Genomic DNA, 13,443 nt, shown 5'->3' with positions numbered 1-13,443 from the left:
TTAACTGTATTTTAATCTTGATGTGTTTGAGATTTCCAATACTATCCTTGAACACCGTTGTGGCATCATTCAGTACCTTAAACATCAAACCACAGAGTCATTGAAACAGTCTGGGAATATTCAAAAACACAAACACAAGGAAATCTGCAGATGCTGGAAATTCAAGCAACACACACAAAATGCTGGTGAACGCAGCAGGCCAGGCAGCATCTATAGGAAGACAGTTGCCGTTTCGGGCCGAGACCCTTCGTTGGGACTAACTGAAAGAAGAGATAGAAAGAGATTTGGAAGTGGGAGGGGGAGGGGAGATCCGAAATGATAGGAGAAGACAGGAGGGGGAGGGATGGAGCCAAGAGCTGGAAAGTTGATTGGCAAAAGGGATACAAGGCTGGAGAAGGGAGGGGATCATGGGACGGGAGGCCTAGGGAGAAAGAAAGGGGGAGGGGAGCACCAGAGGAAGATGGAGAGCAGGCAAGGAGTTATTGTGAGAGGGATAGAGAGAGAAAAAAGAGAGAAGCGGCGGGGGGGGGGGGGGGGATAAATAAATAAATAAGGATGGGGTGAGAACGGGAAGGGGGCATTAGCAGAAGTTAGAGAAGTCAATGTTCATGTCATCAGGTTGGAGGCTACCCAGACGGAATATAAGGTGTTGTTCCTCCAACCTGAGTGTGGCTTCATCCTTACAGTAGAGGAGGCCGTGGATAGACATATCAGAATGGGAATGGGACATGAATTAAAATGTGTGGCCACTGGGAGATCCTGCTTTCTCTGGCGGACAGAGCATAGGTGTTCAGCAAAACGATCTCCCAGTCTGCGTCGGGTCTTGCCAATATATAGAAGGCCGCATCGGGAGCACCGGACACAGTATATCACACCAGCCGACTCAGATGAAGTGTCGCCTCACCTGGAAGGACTGTCCGGGGCGCTGAATGGTGGTGAGGGAGGAAGTGTAAAGGCATGTGTAGCACTTGTTCCATTTACAAGGATAAGTGCCGGGAAGGAGATCGGTGGGAAAGGATGGGGGGATCGAATGGACAAGGGGGTCGCTTAGGAAGCCATCTCTGCAGAAAGCAGAAAGAGTGGGGGAGGGAAAGATGTGCTTGGTGGTGGGATCCCATTGGAGGTGGTGGAAGTTACGGAAAATTATATGTTGGACCCTGAAGCTGGTGGGGTGGTAGGTGAGGACAAGGGGAACCCTATCCCTAGTGAGTTGGTGGGAGGATGGAGTGAGAGTAGATGTGCATGAAATGGGAGAGATGCGTTTGAGAGCAGAGTGGATGGTGGAGGAAGGGAAGCCCCTTTCTTTAAAAAAGGAAGACACCTCCTTCGTCCTGGAATGAAAAGCCTCATCCTGAGAACAGAAATCTCTTACTATCTCTTCTTTCAGTTAGTCCTGATGAAGGGTCTCGGCCCGAATCGTCAACGGTACTTCTTCCTATAGACGCTGCCTGGCCTGCTGTGTTCCACCAGCATTTTGTGTGTGTTGCTGGGAACATTCAGTTTAGTTCTGTTCATTTCAATTTAGCACTGCGTCACCTCTCATCCTCCTTTGCTCCAAAGAGAAAGCCCCAGCTCACTCAGCCTTTCCTCATGAAGCTGGCTCTCTAATCCAGGGAGAATTCCGGTCAATCTCCTCTGCACTTTCTCGAAGGCTTCCTCATCCTTCCTACAATGAGGCGACCAGACACAGATCCTCCAACTTCCTGAAGATCTGCAACCTGATAAGTTGATTGGGCACTGTAAGTCGAGAGGCAGTGAGGAATCTGAAGGGGTAAGGATGAGGGGTTGGTTTATGGGAATATGGGGATGAAATTCTGCAGGGAAAGTGAATGAGAGATTGGGTTTTTGCAGTGAGACAGCCGAAAGCTAATAGGCTGAGTGACATAAAAAATACAGGTAATACTATCTTGAATGGCAGGCAAGGTCTGTAAAATCCAGATTGTTTATCATCTGGAAGTTAACTGCATTATCCCATTGTTTCAAAATGTATTGTAAAATGCTGTAGGACACACTGAGGTCATTTAGTGCACTGTGCATCCACGTTCTTTCTGACCGATGTATCGAGTGATTATCTCGAGTCATTTGCTAACCTCCCAATGGATTTGAGCACCAGCTGAACCTGCACATTGATCTTGCCTGCTGGAGGGGGAGCAAACCCAGCAACAGACAGCCAGGCGCAGTGGGTGGGCGCGTACCCCCCCCCCCCGCTGCACCACTCATTCAAAAATGCTTTTCATCAGTGCAGAGTGGCAGAACCAATCCGCCGTCAGGGGACTGTCTGCTCACAAATTATATGAGTGCTTCTGTTTTTATTCTCCTAACTGAGAGAAAAACGGAAGCAAAAGATAAGAGCGAAAGAAAATTACAAATGACCCCAGGGCACAGCCTCGGAATAATCTTTTGAATATTGAAAGGGCTAGATAGGACATGGAGAGGATGTTTCCTATGGAGTCTCAGACCCAAGGGCACCGGCCCAGAATTCAAGGACGTCCCTTTGGAACAGAGATGAGGCGGAATTTCTTTAGCCAAAGGGTGGTAAATCTGTGGAGTTCATTGCCAAAGATGGCTGTGGAGGCCATCATTGAGTATATTTAAAGCAAAGGTTGATAGGTTCTTGATTACATGCAGAAGGCAGGAAATGGGGTTGAGGGGGATAATATATCATCCATGATTGATAGCAGAGTAGACTCAATGGTCCAAATGGTTTAATCCTGGTCTTATGTCTAATGGGCAAATCTTAAACTTCTCATGTCTGCAGTACCATTCAGTGAAATCACAGCTATCCACTGACTCAGTCTGTATAATCTGGAAATCCTGCTACACTAATATAAGACCATAAGACCATAAGATATAGGAGCAGAGGTAGGCCATTTGGCCCATTGAGTCTGCTGCGCCATTCAATCATGGGCTGATCCAATTCTTCCAGTCATCCCCATTCCCCTGCTTTCACCCCATCCTTTGATGCCCTGGCTAATCAAGAACTTATCTATCTCTGTCTTAAATACACCCAATGACTTGGCCTGTACAGCCGCTCGTGGCAACGACTTCCACAGATTTACCACCCTCTGACGAAAGTAATTTCTCCGCATCTTAGTTCTAAAAGGACGTCTTTCAATCCTGAAGTCGTGCCCGCTTGTCCTAGAATCCCCTACCATGGGAAATAACTTTGCCATATTTATCAAGTCTATACACATTTAAAGACTTTATAAATATTAGTATAATAGCATAAGTCTATAAGTAGCTTAAAAGACTCCCAGCCTTTTTTAAACCATGGACAAATGCCATTAAGCTTGAGGTCTGTGAATCCCAGGTTGGGAACCCCTGTTACAGAGATGATATGGATCTTTGAAAGAGTCACAGAGTCCCACAGCATAGAAACAGGCCCTTTAGCCAAACTCGTCCAACTGGTTGGTGTTGGTATTGGTTTATTATTGTCAAATGTACCAAGGTTCAGTGAAAACCTGAGGTACAAGAAATTCTGCAGATGCTGGAAATCTAGAGTAAATGACACATAATGCTGGAGAAACTCAGCAGGTCAAGCAGCACCTATGGAGGGAAACATCATCATCATTATATGACGTGCTGTATGACGTAGGTGATCATGGTCCCATGACCTTGATTGTTCTTGTCAAATTTCTCTACAGAAATGGCTTTCTTCTGGGCAGTGTCTTTAAAGACCGTTGATCTCAGCCATTATTAATACTCCTCAGAGATTGTCTACCTGGCGTCAGTGGTCACATAACCAGAATTTGCGAAATGCACCTGCCGCTCATATGACCATCTATCACCTGCTCCCATGGCATCACATGACCTGATAAGGAACAACACCTTGCCCAAGGGTGACCTGCAGGCTAGCAGAGGGAAGGAATACCTTACACTGTAGCGGTGTGCTACACACAGCACTAGAATAACCACACGGAGTCGGTGAGTTAGAGTTGCGATGAAAGAGATTTATTCAAACTTCGCGGCCTGCTTTAAAGCCTTCCCGTTCCCGCCCTCCCTGGGGCGGGACTGCTGTGGGAATGCATATTCCCAGACCCTTTCCGCACGCGGGATTCTCCCCCTGCTGGTGAAGATGGCCTGGCGCCCTTTTTGGGACCGGCCCTCTGCCTGCGCGCGCTGTTGTGAGCCGGTTCGTGGGTGCCAGAAAGTGGGTCGCCACATAACCCCCCCACAGAACCGGCGATACCTCCCCCAATGTCCACAGTCTGGATCGGCCTCTGTTTGGGAGGTCTGCCCCTGCGCCGCGGTGCCTGAGCCTGGACCGGCTGCGCCAAGTCCACATGAGTCGGTCCACCGTGAAAACCTCCTCTCTCGCCTCCCCAGTGTCCAGCACGAACGTGGACCCATTGTTCCTGATCACCTTAAACGGCCCCTCGTAGGGCCGCTGTAGCGGTGCCCGGTGTCCGCCCCGTCGTACAAAAAGAAACTTACAGTTCTGCAGGTCTTTGGGTACGCAGGTCGGGCTCTGTCCGTGCTGTGAAGTGGGTATGGGGGCCAGGTTACCGAGCCTCTTCCATAGTCTGTCCAGGACTGCTGTGGGTTCTTCCTCTCGCCCCCTTGGGGCTGGTATGAACTCTCCTGGGACGACCAGGGGTGCGCCATACACCAACTCGGCCGACGAGGTGTGCAGATCCTCTTTGGGCACCGTGCGGATTCTGAGCAGGACCCAGGGAAGCTCGTCCACCCAGTTAGGCCCCTCCAGGCGGGCCATGAGAGCCGACTTCAGGTGACAGTGGAAGCGCTCCACTAGTCCGTTCAACTGTGGGTAGTAGGCAGTTGTGTGGTGTAGCTGAGATCCTAAAAGGCTGGCCATAGCCGACACAGGCTGGAGGTGAACTGGGCGCCCCTGTCGGAGTAATGTGGGCTGGTACCCCGAAGCGTGCTACCCAGGTCGCGATCAGTGCTCGGGCGCAGGATTCGGAGGTGGTGTCGGTGAGTGGGACTGCCTCTGGCCATCTGGTGAACCGGTCTATCATAGTTAGGAGGTACCGCGCTCCCCGTGACACTGGCAGGGGCCCCACGATATCCACATGGATGTGGTCGAACCTCCGGCGGGTGGGTTCGAACCGCTGCGGCGGAGCCTTGGTATGCCGCTGCACCTTGGCCGTTTGGCACTGCATGCACGTTTTGGCCCATTCACTAACCTGTTTACGCAGTCCATGCCACACGAACCTGTTGGCGACCAGCCGGACGGTTGTCCTGATGGAGGGGTGCGTTAAGTTGTGAATGGACTCAAAAACCCGCCGGCGCCAGGCTGCTGGGACGACGGGGCGGGGTTGGCCGGAAGCTACGTCACATAGTAGGGTCCTCTCACCTGGGCCTACGGGGAGGTCTTGGAGCTGCAAACCGGAGACTGCATTCCTGTAACTGGGGATCTCAGCGTCTGCCTGCTGTGCCTCTGCCAGCGCTGCATAGTCCACCCCCTGGGACAGGGCCTGTATGGTCGGTCTGGAAAGTGCGTCCGCCACGACGTTGTCCTTTCCCGAGACATGCCAGATGTCCACTGTGTACTTGGAGATGTAGGACAGATATCGCTGCTGGCGGGACGACCAGGGGTCGGACACCTTCATGAACGCAAAGGTAAGCGGTTTGTGGTCTGTGAACGCGGTGAAGGGCCTACCTTCTAAGAAGTACCTGAAATGCCGGATTGCCAGGTATAGTGCCAATAGCTCCCGGTCAAAAGCACTGTATTTGAGTTCAGGTGGTCGTAGGTGTTTGCTGAAGAACGCCAGGGGGTGCCAGCGACCCTCGATGAGTTGTTCCAGCACTCCATCGACCGCTGTGTTGGATGCGTCCACCGTGAGGGCAGTAGGAACGTCCGTTCTGGGGTGCACTAGCATCGCGGCGTTTGCCAAGGCCTCTTTGGTTTTAACGAAAGCGGTTGCGGCCTCTTCGTCCCAGGTAATGTCCTTGCCCTTACCCGACATTAGAGTGAACAGGGGGCGCATGGTTCGGGCTGCTGAGGGGAGGAAATGATGGTAGAAATTCACCATACCCACGAATTCCTGCAGGCCTTTGATTGTGTTGGGTCGGGGGAAGTTGCGGACCGCGTCTACCTTGGTGGGCAGAGGGGTTGCCCCGTCTTTAGTAATCCTGTGGCCCAGGAAGTCGATGGTGTCGAGTCCGAACTGGCATTTGGCTGGATTGATTGTAAGGCCGAATTCGCTCAGGCGGGGGTAGAGCTGGCGGAGGTGGGACAGATGCTCCTGCCGACTACTGCTGGCTATGAGGATGTCGTCCAAATAGATGAATGCAAAGTCCAGGTCGCGTCCCACCGCATCCATTAGCCGCTGGAAAGTCTGTGCGGCATTCTTTAGACCAAACGGCATTCAGAGGAATTCGAAAAGTCCGAACGGGGTGATAAGTGCTGTTTTGGGGATGTCGTCCGGATGTACAGGGATTTGATGGTATCCCCGGACAAGGTCTACCTTGGAAAAGATCCTTGCGCCGTGTAGGTTTGCTGCGAAGTCTTGAATGTGCGGCACAGGGTAGCGGTCTGGCATTGTAGCCTCGTTCAGTCTGCGGTAGTCACCGCATGGTCTCCAGCCCCCCGTTGCCTTGGGCACCATGTGAAAGGGGGAGGCCCATGGGCTGTCGGACCGTCGTATGATCCCCAATTCCTCCATCTTCTTGAACTCCTCCTTCGCCAGTCGGAGCTTGTCTGGGGGAAGCCCTCGAGCACGGGCGTGGAGAGGTGGTCCCTGGGTCGGGATGTGGTGCTGTACTCCGTGTCTGGGCATGGCTGCCGTGAACTGCGGTGTCAGTACTGATGGGAAATCTGCCAGGACCCTGGTGAATTCATCGTCGGACAGCGTGATGGAGTCCAGGTGTGGGGCTGGCAACTGTGCTTCACCCAGGGAGAACGTTTGAAAAGTCTTGGCGTGGACTAATCGCTTCCCTTGCAGGTTCCCCAGCAGGCAGTGGGCTCACAGAAAATCCACCCCCAGGAGTGGTTGGGCCACGGTGGCCAGTGTGAGGTCCCACGTGAACCGGCTGGAGCTGAACTGTAGCCGCACTGTGCGGGTGCCGTAGGTTCGTATTGTGCTGCCATTTGTGGCCCTCAGGGTGGGTCCCGGTTCTCTGTTACGGGTGTTATAACTCGTTGGAGGTAAGACGCTGATCTCCGCTCCAGTGTCGACCAAAAAGCGGCGTCCCGACTGCTTGTCCCAGACGTACAGGAGGCTGTCCTGATGGCCAGCCGCCGTAGCCATCAGTGGTGGCTGGCCCTGGCGTTTCCCGGGAATTTGCAGGGTGGTCTGCAGCGGCGGGCCTCTGTGCCCCACCGCTGGTGGTAGAAACACCATTGTTCGTTGGGCTCCTCACTCCCGTCACCGGGTTTTGTAGGCTCTGCAGCCGGGCCTGGTCTGGTCTGTTGTTGGGCACGCGGCTTGGTGATCTGTGCGACCGATGCCCCTCTCTCTTTCCTGGCATTCCACAGCACATCTGCTCAGGCCGCCACCTCCCGGGGGTTGCTGAAATCTGCGTCGGACAGCAGCAGGCATATGTCCTCGGGCAGTTGCTCTAGGAACGCCTGCTCAAACATGAGGCAGGGTTTGTGTCCTTCAGCCAGGGCCAGCATCTCGTTCATTAATGCTGACGGCGGCCTGTCTCCCAAACCATCCAGGTGCACTAAGCGGCGTGCTCGTTCATGCCGTGAGAGTCCGAAAGTCCTTATGAGCAGGGCTTTGAATGCTGTGTATTTGCCGTCCTCTGGGGGCGACTGTATAAACTCCTCAACTTGTGCAGCTGTCTCCTGGTCGAGGGAGCTCAGCACGTAGTAGTAGCGAGTGGACTCCGAGGTTATCTGCCGAATGTGGAATTGTGCTTCTGCTTGTTCGAACCATAATTGGGGTCTCAGCGTCCAGAAGCTTGGCAGTTTTAACGAAACTGCGTGAACAGATGCAGCGTCGGTCATCTCTGATCCAAATATCGTTTGGGCCGTCGGGGTCACCAATTGTAGCGGTGTGCTACACACAGCGCTAGAATAACCACACGGAGTCGGTGAGTTAGAGTTGCGATGAAAGAGATTTATTCAGACTTCGCGGCCTGCTTTAAAGCCTTCCCGTTCCCACCCTCCCTGGGCGGGATTGCTGTGGGGAATGCATATTCCCAGACCCTTTCCGCGCGTGGGATTTTCCCCCTGCTGGTGAAGATGGCCTGGCGCCCTTTTTGGGGCCGGCCCTCTGCCTGCGCGCGCTGTTGTGAGCCGGTTGGTGGGTGCCAGAAAGTGGGTCGCCACAACACTTCCTTTGTTAGAGACGTATCGCCACTGTGCCACCAAGGAGGGGGAATAAGCTGCTCGTTAGAAAAGCAGGTCTTACATACTGTCCATACAGATCAAATCATTACATGGTGCATTGAGGTGGAACAAAGTGAAGTTCAAGTGAAACAAAATGATGGAATTGGTTGGTCAGACAGCACTTATGGATAATCAAACAGATTTAAAGTTTGAGGATCCTGACCTTACTTGAAATGTCTTAGCAACACACACAAAATGTTGGAGGAATTCAGGAGGCCAGGCAGCACCTCCGGAAGAGAGTACAGTGGACTTTCCAGGCTGAAACTCTTCAGCAGGACTAGAGAAAAAAAAGATGAGGATTAAATTTTAAAGGTAAAGGGAGGGGAAGGAGAAACACTAGGTGATAGGTGAACTCGGGAGAGGGAGAGGTGAAGTAAAGAGCTGGAAAGTTGGTTGGCGAAAAATATATGGGGCTGAAGAAGGGGGAATCTGATAGGAGAGGACAGAAGGCCATGGAAGAAAGAAAAAGGGGGAGGAGCACCAGAGGGAGGCGATGGGCAGGCAAGGAGATAAGGTGAGAGAGGGGAAAAGAGGATTAGGAATGGTGAAGGGGGGTGGCATTACTGGAAGTTCAGGTTGGAGGCTACCCAGGTGGAATATGAGGTGTTGCTCCTCCAACCTGAGTGTGGCCTCATCGTGACAGTAGAGGAGGCCACAGATGGTCATATCGGAATGGGAATGGGAAGTAGAATCAAAATAGGTAAGGGGGGGCATTACCGGAAGTTCAAGAAATCGATGTTCATGCCATTGTTGATTGTGCAAAAGCCTTAGAGATATATATATATATATATATAGTGAGAGCTAGGGTGCCTGAGACTTTTGTACGGTACTGTAGTAATTCTTTGTATTGCACAGTACTGCTGCAAAAAAAAAAACAAATTTCATGACATACGTGAGTGATGATAAACCTGATTCTAATATGGGTCTCTATTGTGGACTGAGAGTGGGAAGGGGGCAGGGAGAGGGGAATCATGGTTGGGAAAAGGAGAAGGGAGAAGGGAGGGAGTGGGAAACACCAGAGAGACATTCTGCAATGATCAATAAACCAATTGTTTGGAATCAAATGAACTTGCCTGGTGTCTCAGGGCTGGGCTGGATGAATATGCACCCATGGCATCTCTCGCCCCTGGCACTCTTTCTCTTTCTCCTGTCCCACATCCTCCTGAGGTGTGCTGCCCTCCCAACATCCTTTGCTCCTGCCAAATTTACGAACTCGCTCTCTGCTCCATATTGATAAATACAGCACTATGCAAAAGTCTTAGGCACCATAGCTATATATATGTATCTAAGACTTTTGCACAGTGATATATATATGCCAGTAATCTAATTATCTCATTTTTAGGTGTTACGGCGTGGCTATTGCACATAAAAAAGATCGAACAAGTATTTATGAGCACCCTTCATGACCCTAGGATATCTAAATGTGATTTGCAGGCACAAACAGTAATGAAATAGCCTTGGAGCAATATACAATGGGCCTTTGTCAATTCTGGACTGTAATACATGAATAAAACAACATAAACATCATTCTCCCTCTAACAGAGCTGGGAATGTTCAATGTTGATGCTTGGCTTCTGAAACAAAAGAAAAACACTTGGAGACACTAGAGACTGCAGATTCTGGCACAAGAGATTCTGCTTATTATCTCCACGTTCCCCACCTTTCTTCCATGATCCACACTTCTTTCCTATCAGATTACTTCTTCTTTAACTCTGTACCTCTTTCACCTATCACCTCCCAGCTTCTTACTTCCTTCGCCCTCCCCTCAATCCTCCCACCCTCCCCTCACCTTGTTTCATCTATCACCTCCCAACTTCTTACTTCATCCCCCACCACCCACTCATTTTCCCCCCACCTGGTCTCACCCATCACATGCAATTCAGCCATAAACATGTATACAGCCAAATGAAGTTGTTCCTCCAAGGCCAAGGTGCAAAACACAGTACATACAATCACACGCAGAACACATTTCATATAGCTACTGTTGTGTCTGTACAGCTACATATCAATCATGTAAAACACACACACATGGAGGTGAGGTTAACTGGTATTTTTTAAGATTTTTTTAGATTATGAGAACGCTCGGTCCTCTTTTATTGTCATTTAGAAATGCATACATGCACTAAGAAATGACACAATGTTTCTCCGGAGTGATATCACAGAAAACAGGACAGACCAAAGACTAACACTGACAGAACCACATAATTATAACATATAGTTACAGCTGTGCAAAACAATACCATAATTTGATGAAGAACAGACCATGGGCTCAGTAAAAAAAAGTCTCAAAGTCCTGAGTCGATTGACTCCCAAGTCCCTGATAGTGGCGGCAAAAGGGAGAAACTCCCTGCCATAAACCTCCAGGCACCGTCAACTTGCCGATACCTTGGAAGCAGCCGACCGCAGCCGACACTGAGTCCATCCGTTGGAAAACTTCGAGCTTCTGACCAGCCTCTCCGATACAGCCTCCTGAGCGCCATCCTCTGCTGAGCACCTTCGACCTCTCCCCGGCCGCTGAAACATGCAAAACCAAGGGTTTCGGGGCCTTCAGCTCCGGAGATTCCGGTTACCACACAGTAGCAGCGGCAGCGAAGCGAGCATTTCAGAAGTTTTCCAAATGTTCCTCCGTACTCTCACGTCTGTCTCCATCAAATCAGAATTGTGCACAGTGCCCTACTCGACAGATAACAGATATCATCACTGAAGTGGCCGTACGCGCTGCCGTCGTGCCGCCATTTTCTCCCCCCTCCCATTTGCTTTACAGAGAGAGAGGACAACAGATCAATGTGTATGAGTAAGTTATCAGTCAACAAGTAGTGCTAATGGGAGTCATTGCACAGAATGAAATAGATCCATACATTTTACTTGCTCCCCTTGTGTTAATATAACATAAAACTATATATGTAACCAAACATTCAATTTCCCCTTAACGACCCATCTTCAAATAAAAAAGAAGAGAAAACCTGCTTTCACAATAACAGTCCGTATCTAACTTCACTTTACTAAAGATTCAGTCTTTTGGGTGGCGCTCTGTTGCTTTCAGGGTAGCACCTTTGGACATAGAAACATAGAAAACCTACAGCACAATACAGGCCCTTTGACCCACAATGCTGTGCCAAACATGTATTTACTTTAGAAATTACCTAGGGTTACCCATAGCCCTCTATTTTTCTAAGCTCCATGTACCTATCTAGGAGTCTCTTAAAGGACCCTATCGTATCCGCCTCCACCACCATTGCCAGCAGCCCATTCCACGCACTCACCACTCTCTGCGTAAAAAAACTTACCCCTGACATCCCCTCTGTACCTACTTCCGAGCACCTTAAAACTGTGTGCCCTCTCGTGATAGCTATTTCACGTGGAATGGCATCAGGTTTGGCCAGGGTGTTGTCTAAGACAACTTTCTCTGTTGTTGGTATAACATTGCCATTGGTGACATGATCTTCACTGAGAGGTAATTCCTGTGGCTGTAATTTGTACGTCTTGTTGGATGCAGTTGACTCGAGTGTGTTCTTCAGTTGAGCATCCAGTACCTGGTCCACATGAGGTCTCCATATCTGATCTCCAATATCCACTGTGTACATCAGTGGTACAGTTCTTGTGGCTATCCTCTAGTCTTCTTAGTAATCATGTGCAAGGAGTTTGTGTTCAACTTCAAAGTTTCTTACTGATTCACTTGGCAACTGGCTGAACTGTTTATTCTGAACTTCCCTCCGTAGATCTGGTTTCAGGAGGTCCATGCGAGATCTCAGGTTCCTGTTCATGAACAGCATTGCAGGTGCTTGATTTTGTCATTGCACGAACAGAGTTCTGATACACAAAGAGGAAGTTGTCCACCTTGTGCTGTGGAGAAATGCCTTCCTTGTCCATAGCTTTAATGGACTTCCTGAAGATTTGGATAAGCCTTTCAGCTAACCCATTCATTACTGGGTGGTGAAGATCTGACTTGAAATCTTTGATGCCATTTTTCTTCATGAATTGTTTAAAATCTTCTGACATGCATTTTTGTCCGTTAAAATACACAATTTATTCAGGTAAGCCATTTCTGGAAAAGGTACTCCTCAGAGTGGAAACATCTTTTCTGAGGTGGTTGACTTCATTGATATGACCTCTCACCACTTCAAATAAGCATCCACAGCAATCAGAATCATGGAGTTCATAAAAGGCCCAGCAAAGTCAATATGCACTCTTTGCCATGGTGAAGATGGCTGCTCCCACAGGTGTAACGTTGGCTGTGAGGGTTATCTACTCCCAGCCACATAGCTCCGGGCGAGACTCTTCATCTTGACTGTACCCAGGTGTCCTTCATGTAGATTCTCTAACACTCTAGTGCACATTTTAGAGGAAAGCACAACATGAAATCCACACATCAGGGTTCTTTGACACATGGACAGTTGGTCTCGTCTCACTGAGAACTCTGGAAACACAGAATTACCATGATCTGGCCATCCTTGCATGGTGATGTAGTGCTAAGTAGTGCAAAGGGGAGACATTGCAATAGAAGAAATAGATCCATACATTATGGTTAAAATAGCACGCACAGTCCAAGATTCAAAGATTCAAAGGACACTTATTATCAAAGTACGTACTGTATACCGAATACAACCCTGAGATTCATCTTCCCACAGACAGCCACGAAACAAGGAAACACCATGGAGCCCATTCAAGGAAAAACATCAAACCCCCAACGCACAAAAAAGAACAAATTGCGCAAACAGCAAAAAAAAAAGTGAAAAACTTCTAAATTTAAACATCAAATCATTGACCAGTCGAGGGATGTTCATAAAGTTTAGTTCAGTTCAGCTAAATTTAGCACAGTGTTGTCTGTTGACTACAGGCCGCAGAGCCAGTTCCACGCCGATCAAAATTGCACAAAGTAGCAATAAAAATTCACAAAATAATATTTGCACAAGTCCCTGATGACCATGGCCTGAAGATTGATGATGCATGGGATGTGGTCCTGGAGCCATGTTTCTGCAAGAACAAGCATGCAATTATGCAGCATTCCCCAGAATACATTCTCCACTATCAAGCAAACTCACTAATGCCTCTATTTTGTGAGGAAGCTGAGAGACTCGGTCACATACACATCACCTGGAGTACATAAAATCAGTCTGTATACAGTGCTGTGCAAAAGTCTT

This window comes from Mobula birostris, chromosome 6, assembly GCF_030028105.1.
Source record: "Mobula birostris isolate sMobBir1 chromosome 6, sMobBir1.hap1, whole genome shotgun sequence".
Lineage (NCBI taxonomy): Eukaryota > Metazoa > Chordata > Chondrichthyes > Myliobatiformes > Myliobatidae > Mobula > Mobula birostris.
The sequence above is the reverse complement of the archived record's forward strand: the minus strand, read 5'-3'. Positions refer to the sequence as shown.